This window comes from Pseudophryne corroboree, chromosome 1 (genome assembly GCF_028390025.1).
Source record: "Pseudophryne corroboree isolate aPseCor3 chromosome 1, aPseCor3.hap2, whole genome shotgun sequence".
Taxonomy (NCBI): domain Eukaryota; kingdom Metazoa; phylum Chordata; class Amphibia; order Anura; family Myobatrachidae; genus Pseudophryne; species Pseudophryne corroboree.
The window spans coordinates 10,142,162-10,165,484 of record NC_086444.1 but is presented as its reverse complement, the minus strand read 5'-3'; positions in this window follow the sequence as shown (position 1 = coordinate 10,165,484).

Sequence of the window (23,323 nt, the reverse complement as noted above, 5' to 3'; positions counted from 1 at the left end):
GGGAATACAGGGAGTGTCAGAGAGAGCAGATGTGAGACAGCTGTGAGCTGGGGATACAGGGACTGTCAGGAAGAGAGCAGAGGTGAGGCAGCTGTGAGCTGGGTATACAGGGACTGTCAGGAAGAAAGCAGAGGTGAGGCAGCTGTGATCTGAGAATACAGGGAGTGTCAGGGAGAGAGCAGAGGTGAGGTGGCTGTGAGCTCTGGATACAGGGGGTGTCAGGGAGAGAGAAGAGGTGACACAGCTGTGAGCTGGGAATACATAGAGTGTCGGGAAGAGAGCAGAGGTGAGGCAGCTGTGAGCTGGGTATACAGGGACTGTCAGGAAGAGAGCAGAGGTGAGGCAGCTGTGAGCTGAGAATACAGGGAGTGTCAGGGTGAGAGCAGAGGTGAGGCAGCTGTGTGCTGCGGATACAGGGAGTGTCAGGGAGAGAGCAGAGGTGAGGCAGCTGTAAGCTGGGGATAGAGGGAGTGTCAGGGAGAGAGCAGAGGTGAGGCAGCTGTGAGCTGGGGATACAGGGAGTGTCAGGGAGAGAGAATAGATGAGGCAGCTGTGAGCTGGGAATACAGGGAGTGTCAGGGAGAGAGCAGAGGTGATGCAGCTGTGAGCTGGGATTACATGGAGTGTCAGGCAGAGAGCAGAGGTGAGGCAGCTGTGAGCTGGGGATACAGGGAGTGTCAGGGAGAGAGCAGAGGTGAAGCAGCTGTGAGCTGGGGATACAGGGAGTGTCAGGGATAGAGCAGAGGTGAGGCGGCTGTGAGCTGGGGATACAGGGAGTGCCAGGGAGAGAGCAGAGGTGATGCAGCTGTGAGCTGGGGATACAGGGAGTGTCAGGGAGAGAACAGAGGTGATGCAGCTGTGAGCTGGGGATACAGGGAGTGTCAGGGAGAGAACAGAGGTGAGGCAGCTGTGAGCTGGGGATACAGGAAGTGTCAGGGAGAGAGCAGAGGTGAGGCAGCTGTGAACTGGGGATACAGGAAGTGTCAGGGAGAGAGCAGAGGTGAGGCAGCTGTGAACTGGGGATACAGGGAGTGTCAGGTAGAGAACAGAGGTGAGGCAGCTGTGAGCTGGGGATACATGGAGTGTCAGGGAGAGAGAATAGGTGAGGCAGCTGTGAGCTGGGAATACAGGGAGTGTCAGGGAGAGAGCAGAGGTGAGGCAGCTGTGAGCTGGGGATACAGGGAGTGTCAGGCAGAGAACAGAGGTGAGGCAGTTGTGTGCTGGGGATACAGGGAGTGTCAGGCAGAGACCAGAGGTGAGGCAGCTGTGAGCTTGGAATACTGGGAGTATCAGAGAGAGAGCAGTAGTGAGGCAGCTGTGAGCTTGGAATACTGGGAGTGTCAAAGAGAGAGCAGTAGTGAGGCAGCTGTGAGCTTGGAATACTGGGAGTGTCAGAGAGAGAGCAGTAGTGAGGCAGCTGTGAGCTGAAAATACAGGGAGTGTCAGGGAGAGAGCAGAGGTGATGCAGCTGTGAGCTGGGAATACAGGGAGTGTCATGTAGAGAGCAGAGGTGAGGCAGCTGTGAGCTGGGGTCACAGGAAGTGTCAGGAAGAGAGCAGAGGTGAGGCAGCTGTGAGCTGGGGTCACAGGAAGTGTCAGGAAGAGAGCAGAGGTGAGGCAGCTGTGTGCTGGGGTCACAGGAAGTGTCAGGAAGAGAGCAGAGGTGAGGCAGCTGTGAGCTGGGAATACAGGGAGTGTCAGGAAGAGAGCAGAGGTGAGGCAGCTGAGAGCTGGGAATACAGGGAGTGTCAGGGAGAGAGCAGAGGTGAGGCAGCTGTGAGCTGGGAATACAGGGAGTGTCAGAGAGAGCAGATGTGAGACAGCTGTGAGCTGGGGATACAGGGACTGTCAGGAAGAGAGCAGAGGTGAGGCAGCTGTGAGCTGGGGGTACAGGAAGTGTCAGGGAGAGAGCAGAGGTGAGGCAGCTGTGAGCTGGGAATACAGGGAGTGTCAGGGAGAGAGCAGAGGTCAGGCAGCTGTGAGCTGGGTATACAGGGACTGTCAGGAAGACAGCAGAGGTGAGGCAGCTGTGAGCTGAGAATACAGGGAGTGTCAGGGAGAGAGCAGAGGTGAGGCAGCTGTGAGCTGGGAATACAGGGAGTGTCATGTAGAGTGCAGAGGTGAGGCAGCTGTGAGCTGGGGATACAGGGAGTGTCAGGGAGAGAGCAGAGGTGAGGCAGCTGTGAGCTGGGGGTACAGGAAGTGTCAGGGAGAGAGCAGAGGTGAGGCAGCTGTGAGCTGGGGATACAGGGAGTGTCAGGGAGAGAGCACAGGTGAGGCAGCTGTGAGCTGGGTATACAGGGACAGTCAGGAAGAGAGCAGAGGTGAGGCAGCTGTGAGCTGAGAATACAGGGAGTGTCAGGGAGAGAGCAGAGGTGAGGCAGCTGTGAGCTGGGGATACAGGGAGTGTCAGGGAGAGAGCAGAGGTGAGGCAGCTGTGAGCTGGGAATACAGGGAGTGTCAGGGATAGAGCAAAGGTGAGGCGGCTGTGAGCTGGGGGTACAGGAAGTGTCAGGGAGAGAGCAGAGGTGAGGCAGCTGTGAGCTGGGGATACAGGGAGTGTCAGGGAGAGAGCAGAGGTCAGGCAGCTGTGAGCTGGGTATACAGGGACAGTCAGGAAGAGAGCAGAGGTGAGGCAGCTGTGAGCTGAGAATACAGGGAGTGTCAGGGAGAGAGCAGAGGTGAGGCAGCTGTGAGCTGGGGATACAGGGAGTGTCAGGGAGAGAGCAGAGGTGAGGCAGCTGTGAGCTGGGAATACAGGGAGTGTCAGGGATAGAGCAAAGGTGAGGCGGCTGTGAGCTGGGGGTACAGGAAGTATCAGGGAGAGAGCAGAGGTGAGGCAGCTGTGAGCTGGGGATACAGGGAGTGTCAGGGAGAGAGCAGAGGTGATGCAGCTGTGAGCTGGGAATACAGGGAGTGTCATGTAGAGAGCAGAGGTGAGGCAGCTGTGAGCTGGGGTCACAGGAAGTGTCAGGAAGAGAGCAGAGGTGAGGCAGCTGTGAGCTGGGGTCACAGGAAGTGTCAGGAAGAGAGCAGAGGTGAGGCAGCTGTGTGCTGGGGTCACAGGAAGTGTCAGGAAGAGAGCAGAGGTGAGGCAGCTATGAGCTGGGAATACAGGGAGTGTCAGGAAGAGAGCAGAGGTGAGGCAGCTGAGAGCTGGGAATACAGGGAGTGTCAGGGAGAGAGCAGAGGTGAGGTAGATGTGAGCTGGGGATACAGGGAGTGTCAGGGAGAGAGCAGAGGTGAGGCAGCTGTGAGCTGGGAATACAGGGAGTGTCAGAGAGAGCAGATGTGAGACAGCTGTGAGCTGGGGATACAGGGACTGTCAGGAAGAGAGCAGAGGTGAGGCAGCTGTGAGCTGGGTATACAGGGACTGTCAGGAAGAAAGCAGAGGTGAGGCAGCTGTGATCTGAGAATACAGGGAGTGTCAGGGAGAGAGCAGAGGTGAGGTGGCTGTGAGCTCTGGATACAGGGGGTGTCAGGGAGAGAGAAGAGGTGACACAGCTGTGAGCTGGGAATACATAGAGTGTCGGGAAGAGAGCAGAGGTGAGGCAGCTGTGAGCTGGGTATACAGGGAGTGTCAGGAAGAGAGCAGAGGTGAGGCAGCTGTGAGCTGAGAATACAGGGAGTGTCAGGGTGAGAGCAGAGGTGAGGCAGCTGTGAGTTGGGGATACAGGGAGTGTCAGGGAGAGAGCAGAGGTGAGGCAGCTGTGAGCTGAGGATACAGGGAGTGTCAGGGAGAGAGCAGAGGTGAGGCAGCTGTGAGCTGAGGATACAGGGAGTGTCAGGGAGAGAGCAGAGGTGAGGCAGCTGTGAGCTGGGGATACAGGGAGTGTCAGGGAGAGAGCAGAGGTGATGCAGCTGTGAGCTGGGAGTACAGGGAGTGTCATGTAGAGAGCAGAGGTGAGGCAGCTGTGAGCTGGGGATACAGGGAGTGTCAGGGAGAGAGCAGAGGTCAGGCAGCTGTGAGCTGGGAATACAGGGAGTGTCAGGGATAGAGCAAAGGTGAGGCGGCTGTGAGCTGGGGGTACAGGAAGTGTCAGGGAGAGAGCAGATGTGAGGCAGCTGTGAGCTGGGGATACAGGGAGTGTCAGGGAGAGAGCAGAGGTCAGGCAGCTGTGAGCTGGGGATACAGGGACTGTCAGGAAGAGAGCAGAGGTGAGGCAGCTGTGAGCTGAGAATACAGGGAGTGTCAGGGAGAGAGCAGAGGTGAGGCAGCTGTGAGCTGGGGATACAGGGAGTGTCAGGGAGAGAGCAGAGGTGAGTCAGCTGTGAGCTGAGGATACAGGGAGTGTCAGGGAGAGAGCAGAGGTGAGGCAGCTGTGAGCTGGGAATACAGGGAGTGTCAGGGATAGAGCAAAGGTGAGGCGGCTGTGAGCTGGGGGTACAGGAAGTGTCAGGGAGAGAGCAGAGGTGAGGCAGTTGTGAGCTGGGGATACAGGGAGTGTCAGGGAGAGAGCAGAGGTGATGTAGCTGTGAGCTGGGAATACAGGGAGTGTCATGTAGAGTGCAGAGGTGAGGCAGCTGTGAGCTGGGGATACAGGGAGTGTCAGGGAGAGAGCAGAGGTGAGGCAGCTGTGAGCTGGGGATACAGGGAGTGTCAGGGAGAGAGCAGAGGGGAGGCAGCTGTGTGCTGGGGACACAGGAAGTGTCAGGGAGAGAGCACAGGTGAGGCAGCTGTGAGCTGGGAATTAAGGGAGTGTCAGGGAGAGAGCAGAGGTGAGGTAGATGTGAGCTGGGGACACAGGGAGTGTCAGGGAGAGAGCAGAGGTGAGGCAGCTGTGAGCTGGGAATACAGGGAGTGTCAGGAAGAGAGCAGAGGTCAGGCAGCTGTGAGCTGGGTATACAGGGACTGTCAGGAAGAGAGCAGAGGTGAGGCAGCTGTGAGCTGAGAATACAGGGAGTGTCAGGGAGAGAGCAGAGGTGAGGCAGCTGTGAGCTGGGGATACAGGGAGTGTCAGGGAGAGAGCAGAGGTGAGTCAGCTGTGAGCTGAGGATACAGGGAGTGTCAGGGAGAGAGCAGAGGTGAGGCAGCTGTGAGCTGGGAATACAGGGAGTGTCAGGGATAGAGCAAAGGTGAGGCGGCTGTGAGCTGGGGGTACAGGAAGTGTCAGGGAGAGAGCAGATGTGAGGCAGCTGTGAGCTGGGGATACAGGGAGTGTCAGGGAGAGAGCAGAGGTCAGGCAGCTGTGAGCTGGGTATACAGGGACTGTCAGGAAGAGAGCAGAGGTGAGGCAGCTGTGAGCTGAGAATACAGGGAGTGTCAGGGAGAGAGCAGAGGTGAGGCAGCTGTGAGCTGGGGATACAGGGAGTGTCAGGGAGAGAGCAGAGGTGAGGCAGCTGTGAGCTGGGAATACAGGGAGTGTCAGGGATAGAGCAAAGGTGAGGCGGCTGTGAGCTGGGGGTACAGGAAGTGTCAGGGAGAGAGCAGAGGTGAGGCAGCTGTGAGCTGGGGATACAGGGAGTGTCAGGGAGAGAGCAGAGGTCAGGCAGCTGTGAGCAGGGTATACAGGGACTGTCAGGAAGAGAGCAGAGGTGAGGCAGCTGTGAGCTGAGAATACAGGGAGTGTCAGGGAGAGAGCAGAGGTGAGGCAGCTGTGAGCTGGGGATACAGGGAGTGTCAGGGAGAGAGCAGAGGTGAGGCAGCTGTGAGCTGGGAATACAGGGAGTGTCAGGGATAGAGCAAAGGTGAGGCGGCTGTGAGCTGGGGGTACAGGAAGTGTCAGAGAGAGAGCAGAGGTGAGGCAGCTGTGAGCTGGGGATACAGGGAGTGTCAGGGAGAGAGCAGAGGTGATGCAGCTGTGAGCTGGGAATACAGGGAGTGTCATGTAGAGAGCAGAGGTGAGGCAGCTGTGAGCTGGGGTCACAGGAAGTGTCAGGAAGAGAGCAGAGGTGAGGCAGCTGTGAGCTGGGGTCACAGGAAGTGTCAGGAAGAGAGCAGAGGTGAGGCAGCTGTGTGCTGGGGTCACAGGAAGTGTCAGGAAGAGAGCAGAGGTGAGGCAGCTGTGAGCTGGGAATACAGGGAGTGTCAGGGAGAGAGCAGAGGTGAGGCAGCTGAGAGCTGGGAATACAGGGAGTGTCAGGGAGAGAGCAGAGGTGAGGTAGATGTGAGCTGGGGATACAGGGAGTGTCAGGGAGAGAGCAGAGGTGAGGCAGCTGTGAGCTGGGAATACAGGGAGTGTCAGAGAGAGCAGATGTGAGACAGCTGTGAGCTGGGGATACAGGGACTGTCAGGAAGAGAGCAGAGGTGAGGCAGCTGTGAGCTGGGTATACAGGGACTGTCAGGAAGAAAGCAGAGGTGAGGCAGCTGTGATCTGAGAATACAGGGAGTGTCAGGGAGAGAGCAGAGGTGAGGTGGCTGTGAGCTCTGGATACAGGGGGTGTCAGGGAGAGAGAAGAGGTGACACAGCTGTGAGCTGGGAATACATAGAGTGTCGGGAAGAGAGCAGAGGTGAGGCAGCTGTGAGCTGGGTATACAGGGACTGTCAGGAAGAGAGCAGAGGTGAGGCAGCTGTGAGCTGAGAATACAGGGAGTGTCAGGGTGAGAGCAGAGGTGAGGCAGCTGTGTGCTGCGGATACAGGGAGTGTCAGGGAGAGAGCAGAGGTGAGGCAGCTGTAAGCTGGGGATAGAGGGAGTGTCAGGGAGAGAGCAGAGGTGAGGCAGCTGTGAGCTGGGGATACAGGGAGTGTCAGGGAGAGAGAATAGATGAGGCAGCTGTGAGCTGGGAATACAGGGAGTGTCAGGGAGAGAGCAGAGGTGATGCAGCTGTGAGCTGGGATTACATGGAGTGTCAGGCAGAGAGCAGAGGTGAGGCTGCTGTGAGCTGGGGATACAGGGAGTGTCAGGGAGAGAGCAGAGGTGAAGCAGCTGTGAGCTGGGGATACAGGGAGTGTCAGGGATAGAGCAGAGGTGAGGCGGCTGTGAGCTGGGGATACAGGGAGTGCCAGGGAGAGAGCAGAGGTGATGCAGCTGTGAGCTGGGGATACAGGGAGTGTCAGGGAGAGAACAGAGGTGATGCAGCTGTGAGCTGGGGATACAGGGAGTGTCAGGGAGAGAACAGAGGTGAGGCAGCTGTGAGCTGGGGATACAGGAAGTGTCAGGGAGAGAGCAGAGGTGAGGCAGCTGTGAACTGGGGATACAGGAAGTGTCAGGGAGAGAGCAGAGGTGAGGCAGCTGTGAACTGGGGATACAGGGAGTGTCAGGTAGAGAACAGAGGTGAGGCAGCTGTGAGCTGGGGATACATGGAGTGTCAGGGAGAGAGCAGAGGTGAGGCAGCTGTGAGCTGGGAATACAGGGAGTGTCAGGGAGAGAGCAGAGGTGAGGCAGCTGTGAGCTGGGGATACAGGGAGTGTCAGGCAGAGAACAGAGGTGAGGCAGTTGTGTGCTGGGGATACAGGGAGTGTCAGGCAGAGACCAGAGGTGAGGCAGCTATGAGCTTGGAATACTGGGAGTATCAGAGAGAGAGCAGTAGTGAGGCAGCTGTGAGCTTGGAATACTGGGAGTGTCAAAGAGAGAGCAGTAGTGAGGCAGCTGTGAGCTTGGAATACTGGGAGTGTCAGAGAGAGAGCAGTAGTGAGGCAGCTGTGAGCTGAAAATACAGGGAGTGTCAGGGAGAGAGCAGAGGTGATGCAGCTGTGAGCTGGGAATACAGGGAGTGTCATGTAGAGAGCAGAGGTGAGGCAGCTGTGAGCTGGGGTCACAGGAAGTGTCAGGAAGAGAGCAGAGGTGAGGCAGCTGTGTGCTGGGGTCACAGGAAGTGTCAGGAAGAGAGCAGAGGTGAGGCAGCTGTGAGCTGGGAATACAGGGAGTGTCAGGAAGAGAGCAGAGGTGAGGCAGCTGTGAGCTTGGAATACTGGGAGTATCAGAGAGAGAGCAGTAGTGAGGCAGCTGTGAGCTTGGAATACTGGGAGTGTCAAAGAGAGAGCAGTAGTGAGGCAGCTGTGAGCTTGGAATACTGGGAGTGTCAGAGAGAGAGCAGTAGTGAGGCAGCTGTGAGCTGGGATTACATGGAGTGTCAGGCAGAGAGCAGAGGTGAGGCAGCTGTGAGCTGGGGATACAGGGAGTGTCAGGGAGAGAGCAGAGGTGAGGTAGCTTTGAGCTGGGGATACAGGGAGTGTCATGGAGAGAGCAGAGGTGAGGCAGCTGTGAGCTGGGGATACAGGGAGTGTCAGGGAGAGAGCAGATGTGAGGCAGCTGTGAGCTGGGAATACAGGGAGTGTCAGGGAGAGAGCAGAGGTGAGGCAGCTGTGAGCTGGGAATACAGGGAGTGTCATGGAGAGAGCAGAGGTGAGGCAGCTGTGAGCTGTAGATACAGGGAGTGTCAGGGAGAGAGCAGAGGTGAGGCATCTTTGAGGTCTTCCTCTGCTCTGTGATAGTCAGAGACTGGCTGAAGTGGAGTATAATACTATAAGGTCTGCCTCTCTGAGGTGATGTACGTTGCTGGATTTTTATGCGACCTACAGTATTCATGAATATCCTCAGCACACAACCAGGATCAGTCAATATAAAGCAGAACCTGATGATCAAGATGGTTAAAGTTTAGGGGAACATGCTGATGAGTGGCTGCTGGGACTGGCCATGGGGCGCAGTGCTGGCCCACTTCCCTCCTGTGGCTGAGACTTTACCATATGTAAGTAGTAGACAGTGCTTCATAAGGATTACTGCAGTATAGAGGGTTTTACATTGTTTTATTGCTATCTGCTGTACCTACTGTGTTTGTGGGTTTATTTTTTACCTACAATTATCTTCAACACACTGTTTTCTTGTTATTTGCTGGTAAGGAGATAACATTGTCACTGTTCATTTTATGTGTGTAATGTCACATGAACTGCTGGGCTGACATACATTTTAGATGTCGCCATGCACGCTGTTGTCGCAATGCCTACACATTCTGCATGGTGCATCAGGCTTTGAATAGTTGCACACGGTGACCGCTCCATAGGAATGAATGGTGTGCCCGTCCACATAACTCTCACACACTCACCTTGTGTTCAAACTCCAATGTTTTAAAATCATGCTTTTCTCTATACATATGTAAGGCTACGGTCATGTCATGTAACGCATGTGCCATGATGAGAACTGCGATATACACGTGATAGGTGGCCGGATCTTCAAAAAACGTCTCAGAAAGGCCCCTAATGCTCTCATTCTTCCCAGTACAGTTAATTAAATGATAGTCATAAATCTTTGAAAAGACAGCGTTCTTATAAGAATTCACTGACAAGCAGTTAAAGAGTATAAGCCAGATATCTTCCAGCAATGGGTCATCCGGCTGCCTGGAGGGATGAGCAGTGGATAAACATTCCTGTAATGCTGGGAAACGATAAAATGGACAGTTAAACACAAAACCGTTCTCCATTGCTTTTTTTGTACTTATAAAAAGTTGTTTTTCATATGACCATGTTGTTGTAAGAATAATTGTCTTGTTAATGAGCATAGATACTACTTTATCCAAATAAATAACAGACACATCACTACGTGTTCCACAAACCACAATAATATCTGTAGTCTGTAGCTCAAGAGAAAAAACATATGTAAATTTATATTGAGGAATTTTAATTATGAATTCAATGCAAATGCCATAATAGTTAAATTGCTTGCTCAGAAAATGCAGCTCCCGATCTCCAGTCTCATCATCTGATGTGATGATTCCAACCCAATTCCATCCAAAGTATCTGAATAATTTTGCAATGGCCACAAGTTCCATCTGGTAGTTTTCTACTGTGCGAAAGAAATTGGGATACAGAATCCGGTCACTCAGCAGCGGGTCCCTGGCTCCATAGCTGATCTAGAAACATAAGCAGCGTCAGTTTCCAAATGTACCAGTCACTGAGTTTCCTTAATGGATAAGAATGTATCGGAGTGATTTCTATTCTAGGCTTGTGTTACACAAATGTTGCTCTAACACCAAGAAATGACTGTAGCAGCAATAGTAATACTCAGATATATAAGATTAGTTATCACACTACATTGTACAGGTAAGTGATGACTGTCATTAAAATATATACTTGATATACTGTAATTATTCAAGACAACTTTTTTTTTTTTTAAAGGGAGCCGCAAATCAGACAAAGCACATCACATATACACCAGGGGTGCTTACTCTTACCATGGTTGGCTGTGGCCTAATGAATACAGTGTCCGCCCGCAATGCGTGCACCACTGGGTTCGATACCGAGCAGGGCAATTATTATTATTTTTTTATGCATTTATTTATTCTTTTTTAATTCAATAAAGTTATTTGGTGTGTTGCTTCTTCCTTTTAAATCTGAAAAAACAAACAAAGATCTCTTCTACAGTATTCTATGCCACGGTATGATGAGGCGCTATTTACACTGTATTGTTCACAGTATAGGCAGCTCCCTATACTACATTATGCAACTCACTGCAGGCTTCTGCACCTCCCACCATTGATCACTCATTTGTATTCATTGAATCCACCAAGCGTGGCGGCACAGCAATGGAGATATATTAATGAGATAGGGCCCCAGTGGTACAGTGCATTACATATTTCTGTCCATTTGACACCTATACATACACCTATACATACACCTATACATACACTGACATACACACAATGACATCTATACATACACTGACATACACACACTGACATCTATACATACACTGACATACACACACTGACATCTATACATACACTGACATACACACACTGACACCTATACATACACTGACATACACACAATGACACCTATACAGTGTCACGCAGGATGGCCCTTCCAAAAAACACTCCCCAAACAGCACATGACGCAAAGAAAAAGAAAAGAAAAAAGAGGTGCAAGATGGAATTGTCCTTGGGCCCTCCCACCCACCCTTATGTTGTATAAACAGGACATGCACACTTTAACCAACCCATCATTTCAGTGACAGGGTCTGCCACACGACTGTGACTGAAATGACGGGTTGGTTTGGACCCCCACCAAAAAAGAAGCAATGAATCTCTCCTTGCACAAACTGGCTCTACAGAGGCAAGATGTCCACCTCATCATCATCCTCCGATTCATCACCGTGTACATCCCCCTCCTCACAGATTATCAATTCGTCCCCACTGGAATCCACCATCTCAGCTCCATGTGTACTTTCTGGAGGCAATTGCTGCTGGTGAATGTCTCCACGGAGGAATTGATTATAATTCATTATAATGAACATCATCTTCTCCACATTTTCTGGAAGTAACCTCGAACGCCGATTGCTGACAAGGTGAGCAGCGGCACTAAACACTCTTTCGGAGTACACACTTGTGGGAGGGAAACTTAGGTAGAATAAAGCCAGTTTGTGCAAGGGCCTCCAAATTGCCTCTTTTTCCTGCCAGCATACGTACGGACTGTCTGACGTGCCTACTTGGATGCGGTCACTCATATAATCCTCCACCATTCTTTTAATGGTGAGAGAATCATATGCAGTGATAGTAGACGACATGTCCGTAATCGTTGGCAGGTCCTTCAGTCCGGACCAGATGTCAGCATCAGCAGTCGCTCCAGACTGCCCTGCATCACCGCCAGCGGGTGGGCTCGGAATTCTGAGCCTTTTCCTCGCACCTCCAGTTGCGGGAGAATGTGAAGGAGGAGATGTTGACAGGTCGCGTTCCGCTTGACTTGACAATTTTCTCACCAGCAGTTCTTTGAACCCCTGCAGACTTGTGTCTGCCGGAAAGAGAGATACAACGTAGGCTTTAAATCTAGGCTCGAGCACGGTGGCCAAAATGTAGTGCTCTGATTTCAACAGATTGACCACCCGTGAATCCTGGTTAAGCGAATGAAGGGCTCCATCCACAAGTCCCACATGCCTAGCGGAATCGCTCTGTGTTTGCTCCTCCTTCAATGTCTCCAGCTTCTTCTGCAAAAGCCTGATGAGGGGAATGACCTGACTCAGGCTGGCAGTGTCTGAACTGACTTCACGTGTGGCAAGATCAAAAGGTTGCAGAACCTTGCACAACGTTGAAATCATTCTCCACTGCGCTTGAGACAGGTGCATTCCACCTCCTATATCGTGGTCAGATGTATAGGCTTGAATGGCCTTTTGCTGCTCCACCAACCTTGAATTCCACCTCGTTACCACTTCTTGCTTCAGATGATGGCAGGGCAGGTTCAGGCGTTTTTGGTGTTGCTCCAGTCTTCTGTACGTGGTGCCTGTACGCCGAAAGTGTCCCGCAATTCTTCTGGCCACCGACAGCATCTCTTGCACGCCCCTGTCGTTTTTTAAATAATTCTGCACCACCAAATTCAAGGTATGTGCAAAAAATGGGACGTGCTGGAATTTGCCCAGATATAATGCACGCACAATATTTCTGGCGTTGTCCGATGCCACAAATCCACAGGAGAGTCCAATTGGGGTAAGCCATTCTGCGATGATCTTCCTCAGTTGCCGTAAGAGGTTTTCAGCTGTGTGCGTATTCTGGAAAGCGGTGATACAAAGCGTAGCGTGCCTAGGAAAGAGTTGGCGTTTGCGAGATGCTGCTACTGGTGCCGCCGCTGCTGTTCTTGCGGCGGGAGTCAATACATCTACCCAGTGGGCTGTCACAGTCATATAGTCCTGAGTCTGCCCTGCTCCACTTGTCCACATGTCCGTGGTTAAGTGGACATTGGGTACAACTGCATTTTTTAGGACACTGGTGAGTCTTTTTCTGAGGTCTGTGTACATTTTCGGTATCGCCTGCCTAGAGAAATGGAACCTAGATGGTATTTGATACCGGGGACACAGTACCTCAAACAAGTCTATAGTTGGCTCTGCAGTAATGATGGATACCGGAACCACGTTTCTCACCGCCCAGGATGCCAAGGCCTCAGTTATCCGCTTTGCAGCAGGATGACTGCTGTGATATTTCATCTTCCTCGCAAAGGACTGTTGGACAGTCAATTGCTTGGTGGAAGTACTAAAAGTGGTCTTACGACTTCCCCTCTGGGATGACCATCGACTCCCAGCAGCAACAACAGCAGCGCCAGCAGCAGTAGGCGTTACACGCAAGGATGCATCGGAGGAATCTCAGGCAGGAGAGGACTCGTCAGAATTGCCAGTGACATGGCCTGCAGGACTATTGGCATTCCTGTGTAAGGAGGAAATTGACACTGAGGGAGTTGGTGGGGTGGTTTGCGTGAGCTTGGTTACAAGAGGAAGGGATTTACTGGTCAGTGGACTGCATCCGCTGTCGCCCAAAGTTTTTGAACTTGTCACTGACTTATGATGAATGTGCTGCAGGTGACGTATAAGGGAGGATGTTCCGAGGTGGTTAACGTCCTTACCCCTACTTATTACAGCTTGACAAAGGCAACACACGGCTTGACACCTGTTGTCCGCATTTCTGTTGAAATACTTCCACACTGAAGAGCTAATTTTTTTGGTATTTTCACCAGGCATGTCAATGGCCATATTCCTCCCACGGACAACAGGTGTCTCCCCGGGTGCCTGACTTAAACAAACCACCTCACCATCAGAATCCTCCTTGTCAATTTCCTCCCCAGCGCCAGCAACACCCATATCCTCCTCATCCTGGTGTACTTCAACACTGACATCTTCAATCTGACTATCAGGAACTGGACTGCGGGTGCTCCTTCCAGCACTTGCAGGGGGCGTGCAAATGGTGGAAGGCGCATGCTCTTCACGTCCAGTGTTGGGAAGGTCAGGCATCGCAAACGACACAATTGGACTCTCCATGTGGATTTGTGATTTCGAAGAACGCACAGTTCTTTGCTGTGCTTTTGCCAGCTTAAGTCTTTTCATTTTTCTAGCGAGAGGCTGAGTGCTTCCATCCTCATGTGAAGCTGAACCACTAGCCATGAACATAGGCCAGGGCCTCAGCCGTTCCTTGCCACTCCGTGTGGTAAATGGCATATTGGCAAGTTTACGCTTCTCCTCCGACGATTTTATTTTAGATTTAGTCCTTTTTTTTACTGATATTTTGTATTTTGGATTTTACATGCTCTGTACTATGACATTGGGCATCGGCCTTGGCAGACGACGTTGATGAAATTTCATCGTCTCGGCCATGACTAGTGGCAGCAGCTTCAGCACGAGGTGGAAGTGGATTTTGATCTTTCCCTATTTTTGGAACCTCAACATTTTTGTTCTCCATATTTTAATAGGCACAACTAAAAGGCACCTCAGGTAAACAATGGAGATGGATGGATACTAGTATACTTATGGATGACGAGTGACTGACGACACAGAGGTAGCTACAGCCGTGGACTACCGTGCTGTGTCTGCTAGTATAGAGATGATAATGATATAAAAAATATATATATATCACTACTGCAGGTATATATAATATAATGACGGACCTGCTGGACACTGTCAGCAGACTCCTAAACTACTAGTATGAAGAAGATAGAAAAAAAAAACCCACCACAGGTAGGTATACAATTATGGACGAGCACTGACGACACAGAGGTAGCTACAGCCGTGGACTACCGTACTGTGTCGGCTAGTATAGAGATGATAATGATATAAAAAATATATATATATCACTACTGTGGGTATATATAATATAATGACGGACCTGTTAGACACTGTCAGCAGACTCCTAAATTACTAGTATGAAGAAGATAGAAAAAAAAACCCAACCACAGGTAGGTAGGTAGGTAGGTAGGTATACAATTATGGACGAGCACTGACGACACAGAGATAGCCACAGCCGTGGACTACCGTACTGCGTCTGCTAATATAGAGATGATAAAGATGATAGAGATGAACAAAAAAAATATAACACTACTGCAGGTAAATATTTATATAATATAATGAATGACGGACCTGCTGGACACTGTCAGCAGAATGCGTTTATAGAATAAAATAAAAAAACACCACAGGAGTGTTTAACTTTTTCAGGCAGACAATATACTGGTGGTCACTGGTCAGTCACACTGGCAGCAAAAGTGTGCACTGTACTCCTGCTATAACTGCACCCCAGTCTCCCCCACAATTCAGCTGTGTGAGCAGTGAGCACTCAGCACAGTCAGATATACATAGATATATCATGCAGCACACTGAGGCTGAGCACAAATATGGTATGTGACTGTGTATCGTTTTTTTTCAGGCAGAGAACGGATTATAAATAATAAATAAAACTGGTGGTCACTAGTAACTATCAGCAAAACTCTGCACTCTGAGTACTCCTAATGCTCCTCAAAATTACTAAAATTAGTAGTAAATCAAGTGTCTCTATCTAAACGGAGAGGACGCCAGCCACGTCCTCTCCCTATCAATCTCAATGCACGTGTGAAAATGGCGGCAACGCGCGGCTCCTTATATAGAATCCGAGTCTCGCGACAGAATCCGAGCCTCGCGAGAATCCGACAGCGGGATGATGACTTCCGGGCGCGCTCGGGTTAACCGAGCAAGGCGGGAAGATCCGAGTCTGCTCGGACCCGTGTAAAAAGGGTGAAGTTCGGGGGGGGTTCGGATTCCGAGGAACCGAACCCGCTCATCTCTAATACATACACTGACATACACACACTGACACCTATACATACACTGACATACACACACTGACACCTATACATACACTGACATACACACACTGACATCTATACATACACTGACATACACACAATGACACCTATACATACACTGACATACACACACTGACATCTATACATACACTGACATACACACACTGACACCTATACATACACTGACATACACACACTGACACCTATACATACACTGACATACACACACTGACACCTATACATACACTGACATACACACACTGACACCTATACATACACTGACATACACACACTGACACCTATACATACACTGACATACACACACTGACACCTATACATACACTGACATACACACAATGACACCTATACATACACTGACATACACACACTGACATCTATACATACACTGACACCTATACATACACTGACATACACACACTGACATCTATACATACACTGACACCTGTACATACACTGACACCTATACATACACTGACATACACACACTGACACCTATGCATACACTGACATACACATGTTGACACTTATTTATACACTGATATACACACACTGACACCTATACATACACTGACATACACACACTGACACCTATACATACACTGACACCTGTACATACACCGAAATACACTCACTAACACCTATACATAATCACACTGACACCTATACATACACTGACACCTGTACATACACCTACATACACAGGCTGACACCTATACATACACTGACACCTATACATACACTGACATACACAGGCTGACACCTATACATACACTGACACCTGTACATACACCGAAATACACACGCTGACACCTATACAAACGATATATATACTTGCACATATTAACTATCATTATTTACCTTACGCATTGTCCTATGGTTCCTGTTACATTGGGTTATCCCTGGCTAAGGTGTTACAATCTCTTGATAAACTGGGAAACTGGAGAAATTTCCCAATGGGAGGCAAAGTGTGGTGCAGGATGTTTGTCCTTGCCAGTCTGGACACTGCAATTATTTCCAGAAGGTCTACCATTGTAGTATTTTGACTGTGCAGATGTATTTTCCAAGAAAAATGCAGAAACCCTGCCTCCTCATCATAGTTACTATTGTGCCATCGATTTAATACCAGGAGCCCGGTAACTGAATGGAAAGTTATTATAAGGTGTTTCACATCTCTGGTAGGTGCAGGGTTTCTCTTTCTCACCAATAAGTCCCAAGACCCTGCATTGATTTCAGGGTCCTTGACAAGATCATAATGAAGAATACATACTCCCTGCTTCTGCTCTGTTCTTTTTTACCAACTTCGCGAAACCACCATATTCTCGACAAATTATTTGCGTGGTGCAAACAATCGCATTTGCATCAGAGAAAGAGATGAGTGGAAGATGGCATTCAATGCCCAGTCTGGGAATTATGATTATTTAGTTATACCCTTTGGTCTATCCAATACACTAGGAGTCTCTCAAAAATTAATTGATGGCGCCCCATGAGAGTTCTTGGGGAAGTTTCCTGTTCTACCTAGAGGACATTCTAATCTACAACACCTGAGCTTGTCAAGCAAGTCCTGCTAAATCATAAGAGCTCCATTTATATGCCAAGCTAGAGAAATGTGACTTTGAGGTCAAGGAAGCATCCTTCATGGGTTACACTATTACCCCACAGGGGTTCTCTATGGACCTTTAGAAACTCCAGTCCATGATCAACTGCGTACAGCCTTCTAAACTAAAAGTTATCCAAAGGTTTTTTTGGCGTTGCAAATTATTATAGATGATTTTTTCAACCATCCTCTCTATTAGTGGCTACGATCACTGCTTTGACCAAGAAACGAGCTGATTCATCCAACTGGTCCTCTCATGCCATGTAGGCCTTTGCAGTCCTAAGATAAGCTTTCTTCTGTGCTCAAGTCCTCAGACATCTGAACCCAGGACTTCCCTGTGTCATGGAGGTTGGGATGCCTCAGTAGTAGGAGTTGGAGCAGTCTATGCCTTCTTGTCCAGGAAAATTTCTGCTGCAGAAGTAAACTACGATGTTGTTAATCATGAACTCCTAGCAATCAAACAGGCCTTTAAGGATTGGAGACATTGTTTGGAAGTACACCATTACAGACATTACAGGCCACAAAATGTACTTTATATTGAAACAGCCAAGTGACTTAATTCCAAACAGGCATGTTGTGTTTTATTCTGTACAGATTTAATTTTGTGATTACCTTTAGACCAGAGTCAAAAAAATATCAAGGCTAATGATTTATCATGCAGCTTCTTTTGGGAACATAAAACTGCTACAGCTAAAGTTCCCAACATCCCTGCAAATTCAATTTGTGCAGGAATACCATTAGACCTCTCCACACAGCTGCAGTCCATTGAAACTCAGGATCCTTCCGACATTCTAAGTGGACTTTTGTTCATTCCTGAGTGGCTATGGGGTACTGTCTTATCGGAATTTTGATTACTGTATCAAAATCCTGGATAGTCACGATGTTTGCTGCAGATTGCCAGCTGAGGAAGCCTCAGCTTACTCAGGGTGGCCATCACAGGGCGTCTTGCGATGCCAGGACGTATGCATCCAGAGATGCAGACCCTGGCATTGCCACTCCCGGAAAATGAGGAGACAAGTCCACATTTCTGGAAACGCAGTCCATTCCCACCCCCACACCGCACTCCAAACACCTCTGTCTATCAATCAGAAAGATGCAGAAAGGGGTCTAATTACAATCACTCAGGACCCATTCTGCACATGCACTGAACAGGCCTGCACACATTCCCCATAATCAAGAATTTGAGTAAGCATTTGAAACAGCATCCTGTGCTGAATCAGGCCAAGAGTATGGATGTCCACTCACAAAGTTACACTTCATCAGCCAACACAGAAGTTTAGTCCTATGTATATTGGGGCCTTTGTTATTGTCAAGCAGGTGAACCCAGTGACGTTCCACCTCAATTTGCCAAAATTCTTGAAAATTTTAAATACCATTCATTGTTTCCTATTAAAACTAGAGATGAGCGGGTTCGGTTCGTCGAGATCCGAACCCCCCCTCCGAACTTCATGTGGTTTACACGGGTCCGAGGCAGCCTCGGTTCTTCCCGTCTAAGACGCAAAACCCGAGCGGGGGAAAACATCATCATCCCGCTGTCGGATTGTCGCGAGATTCGGATTCCATATAAAGAGCCACGCGTCACCGCCATTTTCACTTGTGCATTGTCGATTGAGCATTGAGGACGTGGCTACGTTCTCTGCCTGAAAAGCTCAATATCTGTACTCAGTGTGCTGCATTGTGGGGACAAGTAATACTATATAGTAGTACAGTGCTGCATTGTGGAGACCACCAGTATATAGTAGTACAGTACAGTTGTCCATTGCTGTATCTTGCCGCTCTGTGTCAGACTCAGTTCTATTCTCCAGATCAGTGCTCAATATATTTGCTGCATTGTGGGGACCAGTATATAGTAGTACAGTGCTGCATTGTGGGGCCACCAGTATATAGCACTCATCCTCCCGCTAGAAAAATGAAAAGAGTTAAGCTGGCAAAAGCACAGCAAAGAACTGTGCGTTCTTCTAAATCACAAATCCCCAAGGAGAGTCCAATTGTGTCGGTTGCAATGCCTGACCTTCCCAACACTGGACGGGAAGAGGTGGCTCCTTCCACCATTTGCACGCCCCCTGCAAGTGCTGGAAGGAGCACCCGTAATCCAGTTCCTGATAGTCAAATTGAAGATGTCACTGTTGAAGTACACCAGGATGAGGATATGGGTGTTGCTGGCGCTGAGGAAGAAATTGACAAGAAGGATTCTGAGGTGGTTTGTTTAAGTCAGGCACCCGGGGAGACACCTGTTGTCCGTGGGACAAATATGGCCATTGACATGCCTGGTCAAAATACAAAAATAATCACCTCTTCGGTGTGGAATTATTTCAACAGAAATGCGGACAACTGGTGTCAAGCCGTGTGTTGCCTTTGTCAAGCTGTAATAAGGAAAGGAAGGAAAGGTGGAATGGAAGTTGGTAGGAGGAAAGGGGAAAGGAAAGGAGGGAAAGGAAGAGAAGGATGAGGGATTCCAGCTAGTATTTAAGGGAGGAAAAAGGCAGTCAGAAAGAATTAAAGAAAACTTGTTGCTTTTCAATAGGTTTGAGGGGGTGCCTACGGAGGATGAAGAAGGGGAAATAGTGACAGAAAAAGGAGAGTTAGTGCAAAGGAAAGTAAGGAAGAGAAGGAAGAGAGAGAAGGGGAGTGGGGAAGGAGGGAGAAAGAAGAAGGAAAGAAAAGGAAGTTTGACGGAAGATTCAGGGAAAGAATCAGAAAGTGAGCTGGAGTGGGACCTGGTAGGATCTACATTAGTGGGGAAATACAAGGAGGAGGGTGAAAATGTAGAGTCAAACATGGAAGGAATTGGGGAGGGGGTGCAGGAATCCCAAATAGAGAAGGATCCGCCTTCAATGGATCCTGCCCGGAAACCCCCAGATCCTGGTTCAGGCGTGGAGGGAGCCAGGATGAAAGAAGGAGAGGCTGTAGTAAGAAGGGAATGTGGTGTTGGTGATGGTGATGGTGAAGGAGGTGGTGGGGAGAAGTGAATAAGGAAAATGGGTAGTGAAATTCAATCACCAAAGAAACATGGATCTCCACCCTATACGATGTGCCATGATTACTGTGGCTTCCGTTCTTTCCGATAAGGCTCGGTTTATGGCTTTTGAATTTTTTAACAACCAGGATTTTGATATTTTGTTTTTGCAGGAGACCCGGGTTAGCAGGTTGGCAGCTCTACATAAAGCCAAAAGCGAGTGGAGAGGTGGGCCCTCCTATTGGTCTCTTGCAGCTGAGCCTTATGGTGGGGTGGCAGTACTTTTTGCCGGCATAGTAACTGTGCACAAGGTTATTGAGTTACAAATTGGAAGGTGTATGATCTTAGATGTCACCTTGAGAGGGCATGACCTAAGGCTGATCAACATATATGGGCCCCAAACAGCCTGGAATAGGAAATGCCTTTTCAAGAGGATCAAGCCATTTATTTTTACAGCCCAGCAGGTTTTTTTGGGTGGCGATTTCAACGCCGTAGTTAGGCCAAAAGACAGGGGAGGTGTAATAAAACCATGGGCTATGATTCAAATTATTTAGTGTCAATGGTTAGGCAAGCTGGGTTGGTTGATGTCCATATTCGGCATCATCCAGACCTCACGGGGTACACTTACTTTAGTGGTCAGAGTAGGACTAGAATAGATAGGTTTTTCGTTAAAGAAACTTCCAAGACTTTGCCTTCACAGGTAAGGTTGGTGGAATTTTCGGATCACGGGTTCTTGACTTTTTCTTTGAATGCCTCACAGTCCATTTCAAAAGGAAGGGGCCTATGGAGGCTGAACTCATAGCTCCTAAAGGAAGAGAAGGTAAGACAATCCTTTAGGGAATTCTTCCAAGCACAGGAAACACTGTTGGATGGAGTAGATCGGAGTGGTGGGAGGAGGTCAAAGAGAGGAACCGAGGGTTTTTCAAGTGGCTGGTAGCAAAGAAAAACTTGGTAAAGAAAAGTGGCTACTACGCTCTGAGGAGGAAATTAGACTTCCTGATCTCTGAAAGAGGAGATGATGGGGAAATCTCCCGGGTGAAATCTCGGATGCAGCAGTTGCAGTATAGTCGACTTTCGTCTTTGATTCGGGAGAGGGATTATGGCAAGTACCACTCCCCGGATCCCTACCAGAATTGTAAGCGAAAGATCGAGTTAAAGGAAATCAGAGGTCTGATTGATGGAAATGGTGTCATGCAGGAGGGGAGAGAGGGCATCCTGGAAGTCATTAGAACCTATTACACTGATCTGCTGTCTGAGAAGGCACTTAGCAGAGAAAAGATGGAGGAATTTCTGGGGAGGGTACCAGGGCTTGTGGAACCGAATGCCTCAATTGATTGCTTAGAGAGTGAGATATCTGTGGAGGAGGTCAGAGAAGCGATTGGCGGTTTAACATCAAAAAAGACACCTGGGCCAGATGGTTTGACAGCTGAATTCTATAAAGAATTCTCAGACGTCCTGGCACCTCGTCTCGTGGAGGTTTATAATAGTGGCCTGGCAGAGGGTGAACTCCCTCCCTCCATGAGGCTTTCTGCACTCTCTAAAGGAAAGGACCCGTCCGTATTGAGAACTGGCGCCCCGTAGCACTCCTCAATACGGATAGGAAGGTGTTGGCAAAAATCATATTTAATGGGCTGATGGAATTTTCCGGGCAGTTGCTCTCTACTTCTCAGCATTGTACTGTGAAAGGATGAAGCACATTTAGTGCTGTCCTTGGTGTCCGGGAGGCCATAGAGTGGTGCAGGGTTGAGAAGTAGGGGAAGTATTTACTGGCATTGGATCAGTCCAAAGCTTTTGACCGAGTCAACCATGAGTACCTCTGGACTTTGCTGGAAAGTTATGGCATTCCAGTTAAATTAGTCAATTGGCTACGCTTATTGTACAGCAAGGGCGAGAGCTTCCCGCTTGTTAATGGTTGGGTAGGGCCTGCCTTTGTGGTGAATTATGTGGTTCGTCAGGGTTGCCCCCTGAGCCCTCTCCTTTACATGTTTGCAATCGATCCTTTTATTCGGAGGATTGAGGACAGCTTGGTGGGAGGGGTGCAGCTGGGCCAGGGTGAATCACTAAAGGTAACTGCCTATGCTGATGATGTCACAGTGGTTCTGTCATCAAAGACAGAGGCCTGTGATGTGGACCAACTGATAGGCGAATATTCTTGAGCCTCGGGCTCCATGATAAATCAGGACAAGTGTGAAGTTTTCTGGATGGGGGAGGAAGGTTGAGAATTCGACCTTCCGGACAGCCTCCCGGTGGCCAACCACCAAATTAAGATTCTAGGAATACGATTCGACCAGGGCGATTATGCCACAGCAAATTGGGAAAGGATACTGGAAGAGGCGACCCGGAAAGTAAGAAGTTGGAGAGGATGGAAATTCTCCCTGAGGGAAAGGGTTGACTTGTGTAAAACCTATCTGATTCCATTGTTTTTATATGTCAGTTATGTATGTTTTTTGCCACAACCACTGTGATCTAAAATTGGCTCTTTCTTTTTCCTGCTGTTGTGGGGAAACAAAATGAATATAGTCAAGAGAGGCATTGCGTGCAAACCGAGGACCAAGGGGGGGCTGGATATGGTCAACCCAGTGGTGTTTTTTATAACAGCTTTTTTAAAAATGAATTTCGGGGGTCTGTTTTCAGAGACCCCTCCTTGGTGGGCAGACGGTTTTAGGGAATGGATATCCCCCTTCCTCACAGTGTGGATAGAAGGAGGTCACTTGAGAAACTCTCGGCCTTGAAGAGGCCACCTCCCGATCTACGTGATCCAGTGCTTGAGAGTGATTGGGCGATGGGGCTTGGGAGTGGGGGAGTTAAGAGATCTCAGTAGGAAGGAGTTGGAAGAGGGTCTTGCAAACTTACTTCCATGTCCCATTGGCCCTGAAGGATTGCCCAGAAACTGTATGTTCAGAAGGGATTTCTCTGATAAATTCTCAGAGGATCCCATTGAAATTTAGGGACATAGCCTGGTTCTCATTCCAAGGGAAGTGTTAGGGGGAACCTGAAGTTTAGAAGATCCAATGATCGTGATTGTCCACAGGAGGAGTGTCAAGGTCAGGAGGAGAGTATGGACCATTTCTTGCTTCAGTGTCCTTTTAATATAAACATTTGCAAAAGAGTGTCAAGCGCTCTAGGAATACCTTGTCTTTCTGGTTTGGATTACTGGGGATGGGCATATGGGGCACTCAAAGAGGTATGCGGAATTTGATTTATGCACAATTTTTATGATACGTTTAGCTGTCAGGTATCACTTATGGAATGCACGGTGTCAGGTTTTATTGAGAAATAAAATCCTTCCC